The 17,345-nt window shown below is 38.3% G+C and overlaps 1 protein-coding gene across 1 annotated transcript in view; it reads left to right on the plus strand.

The window, feature by feature from the left end:
* The window catches only part of DIRAS2 (DIRAS family GTPase 2), a 34,524-nt gene that overhangs the window by 12,407 nt on the left and 4,772 nt on the right, over positions 1-17,345 (plus strand). The window lies entirely within an intron of this gene.

The raw sequence follows: 17,345 nt of genomic DNA on the forward strand, positions 1-17,345 counted from the left end.
TCTGGCTTCTGGCCACCTCTGATGTCCACTGTACATCCTCAAAGTGTAACTGAAAGATACTGCATTGACATGCTCTTACCAAATGTACCCATACCCACAGAAACCCTTCATTTGGAAGACTTAAAATGATAAAAACATCTCTCTTCAAGTTTGTAATTGTACAAGTAAGAGAGTTTTTAAGGGACACATTTGCACTGCATTTGGCAAAATCATGTATAAAAATGTTTCCTCTGTTATATCTCTTTTCAAAATGCCCTCTCCATAGGACAGTTGTTTTTCCAAAGTAGGTACTGATCCCTCTCTTATGTTTTAAAATGTCACCTTTCTATTACAGGGATGGAGAAAATGTGCTTATTTTTCCAAAATACCTGCTGTATGTCATATTGCTAAAAGCTGCCTGCCACCCAGAAAATGGTTATGAATATAGAACAGTAGCTTTTTGTGTAATAGAAAAACACGCAATTTGCCTTTTAGTTCTGCAACACATATATTTGCCTTGCTACAAGATGACTAGTGAACCATCCTGTGGTTAAAAAAAAAATTTCATCGTGGCTCACCATCTTCATATGGAATATTGTAAAGGTCTTATTCTTATATATTAAGAAATAAAGTAGCCAGAAGCTCCTTTTTGGCTTCAGCTTCTTTGCTGCAAGAACTGACTGATGAACAGTGCAGTAAATTCGTTCACCTCTGCTTCTGTCTCTATAATGTCATCATACATCCTCATGTAATTTTTTAAATTTCTCTTGACATTGCCAGCCTATGAGCAGTTACTCTTACTTAGATTTTTTTCAAAACTTGATTTTGCTTCTTTAAAGAGTTCATTGATCTTCTCTCATACAATTTTCCTTGGTCAGCTCACAAAAATGTATTTCAACAGCAGGTAATCAACATGCGCTAAGTGTTTCTGATGTGTCCAGCATTAGGTTAAATAAAATTACGTGCTGCTGGGTGAATCCCACAGGGATCCTGCCTTTATGATACTGGTATTGGAGGGAGAGGAAGAGAGAGAACACAAAATAATAAATACTGAAAGAAGGATGGTACTGCTGCATGTGAGCTCATACATCCAAGCTTTGCGACCCCCTGGACTGTAGCCCACCGACTCCTCTGTCCATAGGATTCTCCAGGAAAGAATCCTGGAGTGGGTTGCCATTTCCTCTTCCACAGGAGTCTTTCTGACTCAGGGTTCGGACTCGTGTCCCCTGAGTCTCCTGCACTGGCAGGCAGATTCTTTACCATGGCATCACCTGGGTAGCCCTGTGAAAGAACAAGATATGGTCTAAAGCATCTTATTATTGAAAGAGAATCATTCTAGTAAATAATAGATGTGCTGAAGTATGTTTGAAATGTTTCTACTTTGCTCTGTTTAGTAAACATGTCCCCTGTGAAACTTCTAATACTGGTTCTTGATACCTTCGTAATTGTTTTCTAATTATCTTCCTATAGGACTCTGAGAAAGGACTGCATTTTAGTTTGTTATTAAGAGTTTTGGTGTATTATTTTATATATTATAGATGGAAAATAAGTATTTTCCCAATGATTTGCGACATTTTGCCTTTTAATATTAAAAAGATTCTAAGCATTTAAAAAATCAAGTGTAAATTTTGTAACATACTGGTTTAAGTATACTGTGTTAAACTTTGCTTAAAAAGTATAATTTGTTTGAGTGGTGCAGCCCAATAGATAAACACTGTGAGCCAATCTATAATTGTGTATTTTCTAGTAGAGCTTCCCAGGTGGTACTAGTGGTTAAAAAAAAAAAAAGAGGAAGAAAAAACAACCCACCTGCCAATGCAAGAGACTTAAGAGACTTAGGTTCAATCCCCGGAGTGGGAAGATCCCCTGGAGATGGGCACGGCAACCTACTCCAATATTCTTGCCTGGAGAATTCCATGGACAATCGAGCTTGGTAGGCTACAGTCCACTGGGTTGAAAAGAGTCAGACGCAAGTGAAGTAACTTAGCACACATGCATTTTCTTGTAATCACATCTAAAAAAGTAAAGACCCAATTGAAGTTAATTCAAATAATATATTTCATTTTACCCAATGTATATGAAATATCATTTCAACTTGGAATCAGTGTCAAAATTATGAATGAGATATTTAACACTCTTTTTTATATGTGTTCAAAATCCAGGGCAGGACATCTCAGTTTGGTCTAGCTGAATTTCAAGTGGCAAGTGACTACTATATTGGACAATGCAGTTCTGTGGGCTTAGTTTTAAAAGCAGTGGCTAATAGTGATGTGTAACAGGAGCACTGATACAGTATAAAATCAGGGCCTAGAAGTAGGTGTAGATTTCATCTGGTCTCAAGAAATTAGCTGGAGAAGGAAATGGCAACCCACTCCAGTATTCTTGCCTGGAGAATCCCAGGGACAGAGGAGCCTGGTGGGCTGCCATCTATGGGGTCGCACAGAGTCGGCCACAACTGATGCAACTTAGCAGCAGCAGCAGCAAGAAATTAGGTATTTTTTTGGCCTGGTGAGATCAGAGTAGATTCTTATTGCTCTTACTTTGTAATGTGGATGACAAAGGAGAAGGGCTATCTGCTGTGCCAATGCCAATTGTACTATGGGTGCAATTTTTAATTCATAGTTTTATTTTTGCTGAAAATATTTTTTTTTATAATCATGTATTTTTATCATGGTAAAATATATGTAACATATAATTTACCATTGCAATTGCATTTAGTGACATTTAATACATGTACATTGTTGTATCACCATCCATCTCCAAAACTATTCATCTTGCAAAACTGAAACTCTATTCCCATTAACGATTACTCCCCATTCTTCCCTCCCCCCAAGCCCTGCTAGACCACCATTCTATTTTCTGTCTCAATAAACTTGACTGTTCTAGGGATGTTTTATGAAAGTGGAGTCATATGATATTTGTTCTTCCATGACTGGCTTATTTCACTTCACATGGTTCATCCATGTTGTGGCATGTACCAGAATTTTTTTCCTTTTAGGCTATATAATGTTCCGTTTAGTATATGTGCTATTTTGTTTATCCATTCATCTGGTGATGGACATTTAGGTTGCTATGGTTGTTGTGAATAATGCTGCTAAAAACTAGAAACATGGGTACACAAATATCTTTTCAACTGTTTGAATAATATATTATAATATATGTTTAAATTATTTTGCGTATATACCCAGAAGCAAATTGCTGGATTACATGGTAACTGTTGAATTTTGCATTATTTTACATTCCTACTAGAAGGATTCTGGAGAAGGCAATAGCACCCCACTCCAGTGCTCTTGCCTGGAGAATCCCATGGATGGAGGAGCCTGGTGGGCTATAGCCCATGGGGTCGCTAAGAGTCGGACATGACTGAGCGAGTTCACTTTCGCTTTTCACTTTCATGCATTAGAGAAGGAAATGGCAACTCACTCCAGTGTTCTTGCCTTGAGAATCCCAGGGACAGAGGAGCCTAGTGGGCTGCTGTCTATGGGGTCGCACAGAGTCGGACACGATAGCAGCGATAGCAGCAGCAGCAACAGCAGCAGCAGCAGGAGGGTTCTAACTTCTCCACATCTTCCTTAACACTTGTTATTTTGTTTTGTTTGTTTTTTTGCTTTGATTTTTGATAGTAGACATTCTGGTGGGTGTGAGGTAATTTCTCATTGTGGTTTTGATCTTCATTTCCCTGATACTTTGTGATGTTAAGCATCTTTTCATGTGCTTATTGGCCATTTGTATATTATTTAGAGAATGTTTATTCAAGTTCTTTATCTATTTTAAGTTGTTTTTTCTTTTTGTTATTCAGTTGTGTTTCCTCTGTATTCTGGATATTAGATTCTTACCAGATATATGATATCTGGTATGATATATGATATCTGGTACACCAGATACATGATATATGTACATGATATATATATGATATCTGGTACACCAGATACATGATATCTTCCATGGTGTAGGTACTCTTTTAACTTTCCTGACACTGTTATTTGTTGCACATAAGTTTCTAATTTTGATCAAGTCCAATTTATTTATTCATGTGAAGCCACAACGGGCCCCAAAGAGCCAAAACAATCTTGAGAAAGAACAAAGTTCAAGGCTTCATACTTACAGATTTCAAAATTTATTATAAAGATGCAGTAGACCAGTTGTGTGGTACTGGCATGGGAATAGACACATAGACCATGGAATAAAATTGAGAGTCCAGAAATAAACCTAATTTACATTTGTAATTAATTAAATTTTGATAAGGAGTCAAGATCATAACAAATAGTTTCAGGATACTGGATATCCATAGATAAAGGAATGAAGTTGGAGTCCATCACACCATGTTCAAAAATTAACTCAAAATGGAGCAATGGCCTTAATATAAAAACTAAAGCTACAAAACTCTTAGAAGAAAATGTAGAGGTATGTCTTCATGATGGCAATGGATTCTTAGCTAAAATACCTAAAGCATGAGTAATAAACTAGTTCATGATTGTGTGATGGAATTTTTTTTTATCCACTTGCCAATTTTGTAAACTTTCATTTGACTAAAAATAGAAATCTACCTAAGCAAGTACATATACAAAGAGCCATGTTCCAGTAAGTGGACAGTGAAGGAAGGACGCCAGGCTACATGTAGTAGCACCTTAAGCCATCACTTTCTTGAGCACTTTCTTCTCCTTGCTGGCAGAGTTTTTGCCCTCCAGTTGTCTTCATCTTTTGGTGTTAATTTCCCTGCAAGGTTATCATACTGCATTGGTCATTCAGGATCAAATTTGGTAACTGATCCTTTGACCAGGACAATGGTACTATCTCTTATTCACATGGTGTGCTTTTTTATTTCTCTTACCCACATGGAAAAGCCATTAAAGCTGAAAATTCCCCAAACATAGTCAGGCTGAAAAGTGTAACTAAGCACATTTTATTTGGCTGTTTGGATTCCTAGCCATCATATTTTTCCTGAATGAAATAGTTTTAGACAGACATCAGTGAATCTTATTTCTGTGCCTAAGCTGTGGGCTTATTTGGCTCTCAGTAACAAAACTCTTAAAGAATAATTTATTCTATCCTTTCCATTCCAAGAAATGTCCCAACTTTTCTCCACTTATTTCATTGTTCCTGTTATCACAAGTCTTGTGATGAGTGCCTACGGAACCCTCCTCCCCCACCGACCCCGACCCTGTATTATGGGATGGGAGCTCCATTACCTGAGTGCAGATGAGTCACCTGCTTTAGCACCTGCAGAAATATGGCCAGGGTGGGTGTCTCCACAACACTAAGAAACAAGATTACTCAAAAAGGATTCTACATCTTTGGATAAAGGTGAGCCAGGGATGTTTAACTCTTCTTTATGATCAGGCAGCTATTTCTCACTAACAAATCTTTCATTTTTTATATTCAGCTAAGAAGGTACATGAAATGAATTCTTAATTAAATTGAAATTCTAAAAATTGTTAAAAGTACACTCTCTTACCTAGAGAATATATGCTCTATTGAGAATAGTTAATTTCTTAAAGATATCCTTATTTATGTTGTAATATCAATAACAATCCTTCAGTTCAGTTCATTCGCTGAGTCGTTTCCGACTCTTTGCAGCCCCATGAACTGCAGCACGCCAGGCCTCCCTGTCCATCACCAACTCCCAGAGTCCACCCAAACTCATGTTCATTGAGTCGGTGATGCCATCCTACCATCCTATACTCTGTCTTTCCCTTCTCCTCCTGCCCTCAATCTTTCCCAGCATCAGGGTCTTTTCAAATGAGTCGGCTCTCTGCATCAGGTGGCCAAAGTATTGGAGTTTCAGCTTCAACATCAGTCATTCCAATGAACAACCAGGACTGATCTTTAGGATGGACTGGTTGGATCTCCTTGCAGTCCAAGGGATTCTCAAGAGTCTTCTCCAACACCACAGTTCAAAAGAATCAATTCTTCAGCACTCAGCTTCCTTTAAAGTCTAACTCTCACATCCGTACATGACTACTGGAAAAACCATAGCCTTGACTAGACAGACCTTTGTTGGCAAAGTAATGTCTCTGCTTTTTAATATGCTGTCTAGGTTGGTCATAGCTTTTATTCCATGGAGTAAGTGTCTTTTAATTTCATGGCTGCAATCACCATCTGCAGTGATTTTGGAGCCCCCCAAAATAAAGTCAGCCACTGTTTCCACTGTTTCTCCATCTATTTGCCATGAATTGATGGGACCGGATGCCATGATCTTAGTTTTCTGAATGTTGAGCTCTAAGCCAACTTTTCACTCTCCTCTTTCACTTTCATCAAGAGGCTCTTTAGTTCTCACTTTTTGCCATAAGAGTGGTGTCATCTGCGTATCTGAGGTTATTGATATTTCTTCCAGCAATCTTGATTCCAGTCTGTGCTTCTTTCAGCCCAGCGCTTCTCATGATGTACTCTGCATAGAAGTTAAATAAGCAGAGTGACAATATATAGCCTTGATGTACTCCTTTTCTTATTTGGAACCAGTTACTTTTACTTAAATGACCCATTTACTTTTTATTACTAGTAGTTTTAAATATAAGCTCTTAAGTACCCACTTTAAATATGAAATTTGCCTAAAGTTAATAAAGTTTAAATATTGTAATAAAGACATATCTACTCAAGGAGAAAGCATTTTGGAAAACCAAGGCAAAAATTGATCTGAGACAGCCTGTATAAACTTTAAGAAATGCTGGTGCCCTTGATCTCAGACTGTTCATGGGACATTTTTGGCAGGATAGTACACTAAATTGTCTGGCTTTTCCAAATACTGACAGCTGAATTCTTGTAATCTATGATTTTTCTCTGGATTCAATTATATGTTTTTTTTTGAAGCAGGCTTAATTCAGGGTATAATGTAGATAAAGATTGTGGTTTTACATGAGATATTTCTTCTTTTTTTAAAATTTTATTCACGTGAATCTAACATGTCTTCCAAAGGATCCATGAATGGGCACCTCTTGTGACTCAGGGAATCAGTATTTTCCCTACAGTCCTGGACCCTGTAGGCTGAGGATAAGCCTCTGATAATTCTTCACCCAGTTACAGTGTGGAGGAGGTTTCCCCACATGTCCAGTGATTCTCCAGATACCAGGTGGATGTCCTACCATTTGACTCAGTTCTGACACATCCATAGAGAGCATCAGACTCTACAGGATAACCTACAAGACTGACCTCTGTTTCAGATGCCAACTGCAAGTCTAGGTTATTACCTGTGCTTCTGACTAACTTGTTATAAGTTAGAGGTTCCCAGTAGTCCCTCCTTAGGTTTGTTTAGTCTGCTAGAGTGGCTCCCAGAACTCAGAAAAATGTTTTACGGACTAGGTTACTGGTTTATGATAAAAGGAACAGCCAGATAAAAAAGCTGTCTAGGGAAATATGGGGAAAGGGCATGAAGGTTTCATTTCCTCTCTGGGTTCACAGTTCTCCCCATGGCTCCATGTGTTAACCAAGCTGGAAGCTCTCCTAATCCCGTCCTTTTGAGTTTTTGCAGAGCCTTCATTACAGAGGTGTGATTGATTAAATAGTTGGCTATTTGCGATTGATTCAACCTACAGGCTTCCCCTACTCTTTCCTTTCTCCTTCCTAGAGATGTGAGGTGGGGCTGAAATTTCCATCCCTCTGTTCCTGGTTGTTTAATTATCCTGGCAACCAAACTCTAGTCTTAGGTCTTTTCCAAAAGTCACCTTATTAGCATCAACCCAGTTGATGGAAAGGGGCTTTTTATGAATAATAAAACACTCATTACATCTTTATGGTTCTGAAATGTTTTTAGGAACTAAGGACAATAGGCCAAATACTGTAAAAAAAGATGCCCTCACTGCTCTTACCTCTCAGGAAATTTCAAGAGTTTGGGAAGCTGTGAGCTAAGAACTATAAAGACCAAATATGTATTTCTTATAAACCAAAATTTTGCACCTCTAACTTGACTGTCAGTATTTAAAATGTCCCATTAAAATTTTTTTATTATAAAACACACGTTTATATTTTATGACACTTTGCAATGGAAAGGATACCCTGTTTTCTTGATTCTTTCCTTCATTTTCTGTTTATGTATAAGCTTTTTAGAAGTATAAGAGACAGTAGAGATAGTTTAGTCTAAAAAAGTTCAAGAAAAGCTGAAGGTTGTCTGTAAAGTCATGCCAGATAGCCTTCCTATTCAGGGACTAGGCTGCTGGTGAACAGATCTGTGCATCAAGAGAACCCAGTGTAGCTGCCTCTCCAGCCAGTATGATTCTTCTGTATATCAGTGGCCAACAAGAGACCAATAGACATTTGGTGAAACCAACCATGTGAAAGAGAAGGACCACAGTGAAGAAATGGAACCAGAAGTATCTCAGTTCCGTTCAGTTGCTCAGTCGTGTCTGACTCTTTGTGACCCCATGAACTGCAGCACACCAGGCCTCCCTGTCCATCACCAACTCCCAGAGTCCACCCAAACCCATGTCCATTAAGTCGGAGATGCCATCCAACCATCTCATCCTCTGTCATCCCCTTCTCCTCCTGCCCTCAATCCGTCTCAGCATCAGGGTCTTTTCAAATGAGTCAGCTCTCTGCATCAGGTGGCCAGAATATTGGAATTTTCAGCTTCAACATCAGTCCTTTCAAGGAACACCCAGGACTGATCTCCTTTAGGATGGACTGGTTGGATCTCCTTACAGTCCAAGGGACTCTCAAGAGTCATCTCCAACACCACAGTTCAAAAGCATCAATTCTTCTGTGCTCAGCTTTCTTTATAGTCCACCTCTCACATCCATACATGACCACTGGAAAAACCATAGCCTTGACTAGATGGACCTTTGTTGCCACAGTAATGTCTCTGCTTTTTAATATGCTATCTAGGTTGGTCATAACTTTCCTTCCAAGGAGTAAGCATCTTTTAATTTCATGGCTGCAATCTCAGAAAAGAACAATAGCAACAAATCTCAATTAATAGTCTTACTGAAATTCTGCCTGTTATCACCTTTCCTGATAACAAAATGCTTCTTTGAGAAAGAAAAAATTCAGAGTACAAGAAAGTTTATTTACAACATAAAGGAAAAGATTTTAGAGAAATCAGGAACAGGTACACTTGGTTCATCATCTAACAGAAGTTTCAGAAAGAGAAAAAAGATAGAAGGATTAAGATGATGTAATTTTAAAAAGCAAATGAAAAATTTCCCAAGTTGCATAAAGGGTTAAGTTTTTAACCAGCAACATGCTGCACACCAGCCCCCTCCCACCCCCACCACCCCCCACCCCGGGAAAAAGGCACCACAATTAAGAAGCAGTTCTAGATATATCCTGAAATGTCATAACTCCCAGAATAAAGAGAATACCCTAACCCTGCCAAGAGAAGGGGAAAACACAACTTTCCTACAAAGGAAAGAATATCATACTGGCTTTGAATTTTGTGTCAGTAACCCTGGATGATAAAGTTAAATGATTTTTAAAGTCTGAAAAGAAAAAAGAATTTGAACTTAATTTGGCTGCAGAATTCTATCAATCAAGTGAAAGACTGTGAGCTCAGAAATTTTAATGTCATCTAAAAGAAATTATCAGTAATGTTTATACTGAAGTATAAAATAAATCCTAAGATGATCAATTGAAATACGAAAATTATATTATTAATATTTAGGCAAAAAACAGACAAAAAGCTGGAAAAGTAAGACCCCAGTGTTTCTGACACAGAAAATTATGCAATCAGCAGTTTGGTGAAAATGACCTTTCTCTCTTAGTGGGTCCAATTTTGTCTACTTCCTCAGTAAAAAAATCTTTACAAAGTCCTTTTAATGCTGTTTATTAATAGCATTTAGAAACAACCTGCAGAAGAACCACAGAAGACAATATAAGTTTTGGAACAAATTATAAATATTATAACTGGAAAATTTAAATACTGATATTTACTTTAAAAATAGAGCATAAGTGATACAATTAGGCAATGGAGGAAGATAATAGTGCTAATTTTACAGAGAGAGAGAGAGAGAGAGATGGTCCAAAAATCAGTAACTCAGGACATTAAGATGTATTATTCAAGCAATGAATGCATTATTTAAAATTTAAAGGTGAACACCAGGAAATAATTGAGCTTCCATTCTTAGAGACTAGAGCTGCTGAAGGAAGGGGTCTAGGAGTAGATAAGAGTATTTTATAATATTTTAATTTTTCTTTAACCAGGTACATGCATTATATTATTTTTCATTTGTTTGTTTTTAAAGTTTTTAAGCTGAGATAACAGGAGCAGTTGGGAATGGCCTGGTCAGGTTTAATTGGGGCTTCCTCTGCCATCACCTGCCCTTCTTTCTCTCCTTGAAGAATAACTTGCTGTGTGTGCATTCTGAATCCCATTGGCTCCTGTTTTCTTTCAGATTTGTTCCATCGGACACCCAGAAGCAGACCTATGTAGATATTCTTCCGCACTTGTCTAACCCTTACCTTAGCCTTTGCCAATTATCCCTCTCCTTTCCTTAATCCCTGAATTTCCTTAAATAGAATCTGTACTTATTTTCTTTCCAACCAGCTCATCAATTCCCATCACTCTCCTGCCCACTGCAGAGTGACTTTCGCTCCCCTACACCACTTACCTGAAACTTTGCTGGTCTTCATCTCCTTCTGTGTGGCTGAACCACACTGAGTCCTTGTTGGCAGCTCCGTCATAGTTCTCAGTCCTACCCCTTTCCTTCTCTGTATAACTGAAAGTGAAAGTGCGAGCTGCTCAGTCGTGTCCGACTCTGTGACCCCGTGGACTGTAGCCTACCAGGCTCCTCTGTTCATGGGATTCTCCAGGCAAGAATCTTGCAGTGGGTAGCCATGCCCTTCTCCAGGTAATCTTCCTGACCCTTCTGCCTAACTCACAAGGAATACTCACAAGTTGAATATGTTTTCTATCAACTTGTACACTAGCCTTCACCTGACATGAAAAGTGGAATGAATGCCTTTGCTGGTACAGATGGTCATGAGACACCCCCAACCCCAACCCCCTACAGACACACCAACCAACCTCCAGGAGGAAAAACCATTGGTTCCCAATGGGTGCATACATGCTTCTCACTTGGTCATCAGAATCTATATTTCACATTGGCCCCTTTAAACTCCCCTGTAGCCCTTTCAACAGGGTGGAGTGCTGCTATGAATGCTTCTGGATTGCCATCTGCCTCATCCAACCCATATGTAAGTTACCTTCAATAAACTTCATAATTGTACTTCATGGAGTTGCCTGCTTCATTTCTTAATCTCAAAGTTCCTTCTCAGTTTGAGGAATATTATTCAATATCCACATCTTTTGGCTTTCTGGCCATGAGGCATGTAGGATCTTAACTTCCTGACCAAGGATCAAACCTGCACCCTCTCCATTAGAAGGCAAAGTCATAACCACTGAACCACCAAGGAACTCCCGCTGTGATAAATTTAAAAGAATGAAATCATTCAGAATAATCTGTATAACCATCTTATAAATGGTGTTAACACCTCTGTAACCACTGCCCACTGAAAATATGCAACATCTCTAGTGCTCAGCAGGCTGCTTAGCAGAGCTCAACTGTCAGATTCGACTGTGTTGTTGCATGTATTATTCTTTGTTCTTTTCATAGCTTTTTCTTATTGTATGGATAAAGTAATTCAGTATATTGCTTTTTATGGTATGAATATTCCATTCTTTGTCATTTCTACTGTGAAGATGTGTGTTGTTTCCATCATCTGGCTGTTACAAATAAAGCTGAGCCTATTAACTTTAGAATGTTCACTGAATCAGTAGACAATATCATCATATACAGTGGAGTGTTATCCTATGCAGTCTTTTTTAAAATGATAGCATTGTTGAGATATAATTCATCCAACTGAAGTATGCAACTTAGTAGTTTTTAGTATATTCACAGGGTTGTCCAATCATTGCTACAGTAAGTTTTAGAACACTTCATCACTGAAAAGGAAACTCTGTCCAGTCACTTCCCAGTTTTCCCCAATATCCACTTCACTCCATCCCTAGGCAATTACAAATATCCTTTCTGTGTCTATAGATCTGCAATTCTGCATATTTCATATAAATAGACAATATGTGTGGTCTTTTGTCATTGGCTTCTTTCATTTAGCATCATGTTTTCAAGGTTCATCCTTGCTAGATCACCTTTCAATACTTCATATCATTTTATTGCTAAATAATACTTCATTGTATGGATATACCATATTTTTACTTATGCTTTAATTAGATGGTGACCATTTGGATATTCTCCTGCTTTTTGACTACTATGAGTAGTGTTGCTAAGAACATTCACATACAATTATTTGTGTGGCTGTGTTTTCATTTCTCATGGGTGTAGGATTAGGGAAATCACTGGGTCTTATGGTAATTCTGTTTACTTTTTTAAGGAAGTGATGGATTGCTTTCCAAAGCAGCTATACTACTTTACATTCAGATCAGCAAAGCACAGTGGTTCCAGTTTCCCTACAGCATTGTCAACATTTGCTGTTTTCTGTTTTGTTTTTAATTTTGAATTTTGTTAAAGTCTTCCAAGTGTCTGTGAACTGCTTTACCTTGTGGTTTTGATTTGCATTTCCCATCACTTCATGGCAAACAGAAGGGGCAAATGTGGAAGCAGTGACAGATTTTATTTTCTTGGGCTCCAAAATCACTGTGGATTTGACTGAAGACATGAAATTAAAAGACACTTGGTCCTTGGAAGGTAAGCTGTGACAAACCTAGATAGTGTATTAAAAAGCAGAGACAATCACTTTACCATCAAAGGTCCAGATAGTCAAAGCTATAGTTTTTCCAGTAGTCATGTACAGATGTGAGAGTTGGACCATAAAGAAGGCTGAGTGCTGAAGAATTGATGCTTTCAAACTGGTTCTGGAGAAGACTCTTGAGAGGCCTCTTGGATAGCAAGGAGATCAAATCAGTCAATCCTAAAGGAAATCAACCCTGAATATTCATTGGAAGGACTGATGCTGAAGCTGAAGCCATCTGAATACTTCAGCCATCTGATGCAAAGAGTCAGAGCCAACTCAATGGTAAAGACCCTGATGCTGGGAAAAATTGAAGAGAAGAGGATGAGAGAGGGTGAGGTGTTTAGGTATATCACTGACTCAGTGGACAGGCATTTGAGCAAACTCAGGGAGATAGTGAAGGACAAGGAATCCTAGCATGCTGCAGTCCATGGGGTCACAAAGAGTTGGACACTACTGAGCGACTGATCTGATCTGTTGTTATTGAATGCCAGGAATTTATTATATATTCTGGAATTAATCACTTGTCAGATATATGATTTGTAGAAATTTTCTCCCTTTCTGTGGGTTGCCTTACACTTTCTTAATAGTGTTATTTAATAAACAGACTTTTTGATTTTGATGAAATAAAATTTACCTATTTTTTAATCTTGTTCATGTTTTTGGGATCACTACTAAGAAATCAATGCCAAATCAAAGATCATAAACTTATGCCTGTATTTTCTTTTAGGATATTTTTTAGTTTTGGGGCTTACATTTAGGTCTTCAATCCATTTTGAGTTAATTTTTGTATATGGTATAAGGAAGGCTTCTTTCTTTTTCATATGAATATCAGTTGTACCAGCACCATTTGTTGAAAAGATATTCTTTCTTGAATTATCTTGATATCCTTGTCAAAAATAATTTGACTGTAAAAGTCAGAATTTATTTCTTGACTCTGAAGTTTTTCATTCATCTATTTGCTGCCCTGTGCAATATCACACTGTCTTGATTATTGTAGCTTTGTAATAAGTTTGAAATCAAACAGTGTGTGTCCTCCAACTTCTTTTTTTCTTCAGTTACCATTGGTTCAGTATTCTGGGTCTCTTCAATTTTCCTGTGGATACTGGGATCAGCTTGTCAATTTATGTCGTCAGTTGGGATTTTCTAAAGGATTGCACTGAATTTGTAGATGATTCAAGGGACTATTGCTGTTTTAACAACATTGTCCTCTGATACATAAACGTGTGTATCTTTCCAAAAATGTAGGTCTTCAGTTCCTTTCAACAGTATTTTATAATTTTCAGAGGTGTACTTTTACTTCTCTGTTAAAGGTATTCCCAAGTATCTTATACTTGTTGATGATATTGTAAATGGAATTGGTTTCTTCATTTCAGATTGTTCAAGTATGTGGAAATAGTTTATTTTTAAATGGTGTTGTATTCTGAAAACATTGATCTAATTTATTAGTTCTAACAGTTTTTAGTGGATTCCCTAGGATTTCCTATCTATTGATACAAAGTTACGGAGAAGGCAATGGCACCCCACTCCAGTACTCTTGCCTGGAAAATCCCATGGATGGAGGAGCCTAGTAGGCTGCAGTCCATGGGGTTGCTAGGAGTCGGACACAACTGAGCGACTTCCCTTTCACTTTTCACTTTCATGCATTGGAGAAGGAAATGGCAACCCACTCCAGTGTTCTTGCCTGGAGAATCCCAGGGACAGGGGAGCCTGGTGGGCTGCCGTCTCTGGGGTTACACAGAGTCGAACACGACTGAATCGACTTAGCAGCAATACCAAGTTATGCCACCTGCAATAGAGATAGTTTTGCTTCATTCCTTCCCAGTCTAAATGCCTTTTATTTCATTTTCTTGCCTAATTATGGTTAAAACCTCTAGTAATATGTTGAGTAGAAACTAAAAGTGAATACTCTTTTTCTGGATCTTAGTGAGAAGTCATTCAGTCTTTTACCATGAAGTATTGTGTTAGTTTGGTATTGTTCATTATATGCCCATTATCTGGTTGAGGAAGTTCACTTTTATTGCTGGCTTAAGGTAAAGAATCTGCTTGCAATGGGTGAGACCCAGATTCCACCCCTGAGTCAGGAAGATCCCCTGGAGAAGGAAATGGCAATCCACTCCAGTATTCTTGCCTAGAGAATTCCATGGATAGAGACTATAGTCCATGGGGTCACAGAGTCAGACACGATTCAGTGACTATACTTTTTCTTTCAACTGTTTTTATTTTAACATAATTGAGTGCTGAATGTTGTCAATTTTTTGTATCTACTGAGGTATTGTGGATTTTGTCTTTCATTGATATATTGTGTTATGTTATATATACATATATATTGCACACATATGTACACATATATATGTTTACGTATATATGTGTATGTACTCAGATGCTCAGTCATGTTGGACTCTTTGCAACGCTATGGACTGTAGCCCACCAGGCTCCTTTGTCCGTAAGATTCTCTCAGCAGGAATACTGAAGTGGGGTGCCATTTCCTCCTTCAGGGGATCTTCCCTGGAATTCACCAGTGAAGCTATCTGGACCTGGGCATTTTCTTTGTAAATAATATTTTGATTATTATCCCATTACAGTTCTATTCAGATTTGGTATTTCTTCTTGAGTCAGCTTGAGTAGTTTGCATCTGTTTCATCGTAGTTATCTAACATGTCATCTTGGAGTTGGTCATGCCCTTATAACCTTTATTTCTATAAGATCTGTAGTGTTTTTTCTTTCATTCGTGATTTCAATAATTTGAGTCTTTTTTTCTTCAATCTAATGCAAATATTATTATTGTTGATATTTTCAAAAAACCAAATTTTGGTTCCATTAATTATTTTCTATTAGTTTTCTATTCTTTATTAATTTCTACTCTAACCTTTCTTTTTTCTTTCTCTGGGTTCACTTTGTTCTTTTCTTAAAAAGTTGTAACAATGTAACTAACCATGTAACTAACCATGTAACATGTAACCATGTAACTCGAAGTACAGTTAATTTACAATGCTATGTTAGTTTCAGGTGTACAGCAAAGAGATTCAGTTGTTTGTGTGCATATATATGTATATAAATGCTTCTTCAAGTTTCTCGATAGGCTGCTGCTGCTGCTGCTAAGTCACTTCAGTCGTGTCCGACTCTGTGCGACCCCATAGACGGCAGCCCACCAGGCTCCCCCGTCCCTGGGATTTTCCAGGCAAGAACACTGGAGTGGGTTGCCATTTCCTCCTCCAATGCATGAAACTGAAAAGTGAAAGTGAAGTTTCTCAGTCATCTCCGACTCTTCACGACCCCATGGACTGCAGCCCACCAGGCTCCTCCATCCATTGGGATTCTCCAGGCAAGAGTACTGGAGTGGGGTGCCATTGCCTTCTCGATAGGTTAGGGGTTCCAAAGCGCATACGAGAACAGCTGAGTATTTAATTGAGCATATTTGCAGGCCAGTGTACATAGTGAACTCAGAAAGAAATCATGAGATGAGATATCACTGTCCTGGGCTTTGACCTGATTTGTCTGCCAGTAGACATTCGCTGCACATACCCATTTTCTTCCATGGCTAATTATATCTAATTTTTACTGGTCTCTGAAAATGATTTTGAGGAGTGCCTTTTATTATTGTCCCTCAGTTACTCCAAAAAAAGTGAAAGTGAAAAGTGAAAGCAAATGTTGCCTAGAGAAAATGGGTTCCATATTTCACATTACCATATTACTTGTCTACTTCATTTTAAAAATGTTGGATATTGCTTGATTCTCTATTTTTTGGATGTTTTTGTATCCTTTCTTACCAAAAAAGGGGCAGTATGAAAGATATTTAATAATCTATATGTCAGGAAAGAGGTGGTATTTGTATTGAAGGGAAACCCCATTCTACTCCATTTTATGACCATTAATAGTGGTTTATACTATTATCTTAGTAACACTTCTTATCATTCTTAAAAATAAAGCATCTATAATCATTTTAATTGTGATGAATGAAAGGACCGCTCCAAGCTTCTTAGTTAATTGTCAATCAGATCAGATCAGATCAGTCAATCAGTCGTGTCCGACTCTTTGCAACGCCATGAATCACAGCACGCTAGGCTTCCCTATCCATCACCAACTCCCGGAGTTCACCCAAACTCATGTCCATCAAGTTGGTGATGCCATCCAGCCATCTCATCCTCTGTCATCCCCTTCTTCTCCTGCCCCCAATCCCTCCCAGTATCAGAGTCTTTTCCAATGAGTCAACTCTTCGTATGAGGTAGCCAAAGTATTGGAGTTTCAGCTTTAGCATCAGTCCTTCCAATGAACACCCAAGACTGATCTCCTTCAGAATGGACTGGTTGGATCTCCTTGCAGTTCAAGGGACTCTCAAGAGTCTTCTCCAACACCCCAGTTCAAAAACATCCATTCTTTGGCGCTCAGCTTTCTTCACAGTCCAACTCTTACATCCATACATGACCACTGGAAAAACCACAGCCTTTACTAGATGGACCTTTGTTGGCAAAGTAATGTCTCTGCTTTTGAATATGCTATCTAGATTGGTCATAACTTTCCTTGCAAGGAATGAGCGTCTTTTAATTTCATGGCTGCAGTCACCATCTGCAGTGATTTTGGAGCCCCCCAAAATAAAGTCTGACACTGTTTCCACTGTTTCCCCATCTATTTGCCATGAAGTGATGGGACCAGATGCCATGATCCTATTCTTTTTGTGTTTTCAGGTTCTTCAT

This window comes from Bos javanicus, chromosome 8 (assembly GCF_032452875.1).
Source record: "Bos javanicus breed banteng chromosome 8, ARS-OSU_banteng_1.0, whole genome shotgun sequence".
NCBI lineage: Eukaryota > Metazoa > Chordata > Mammalia > Artiodactyla > Bovidae > Bos > Bos javanicus.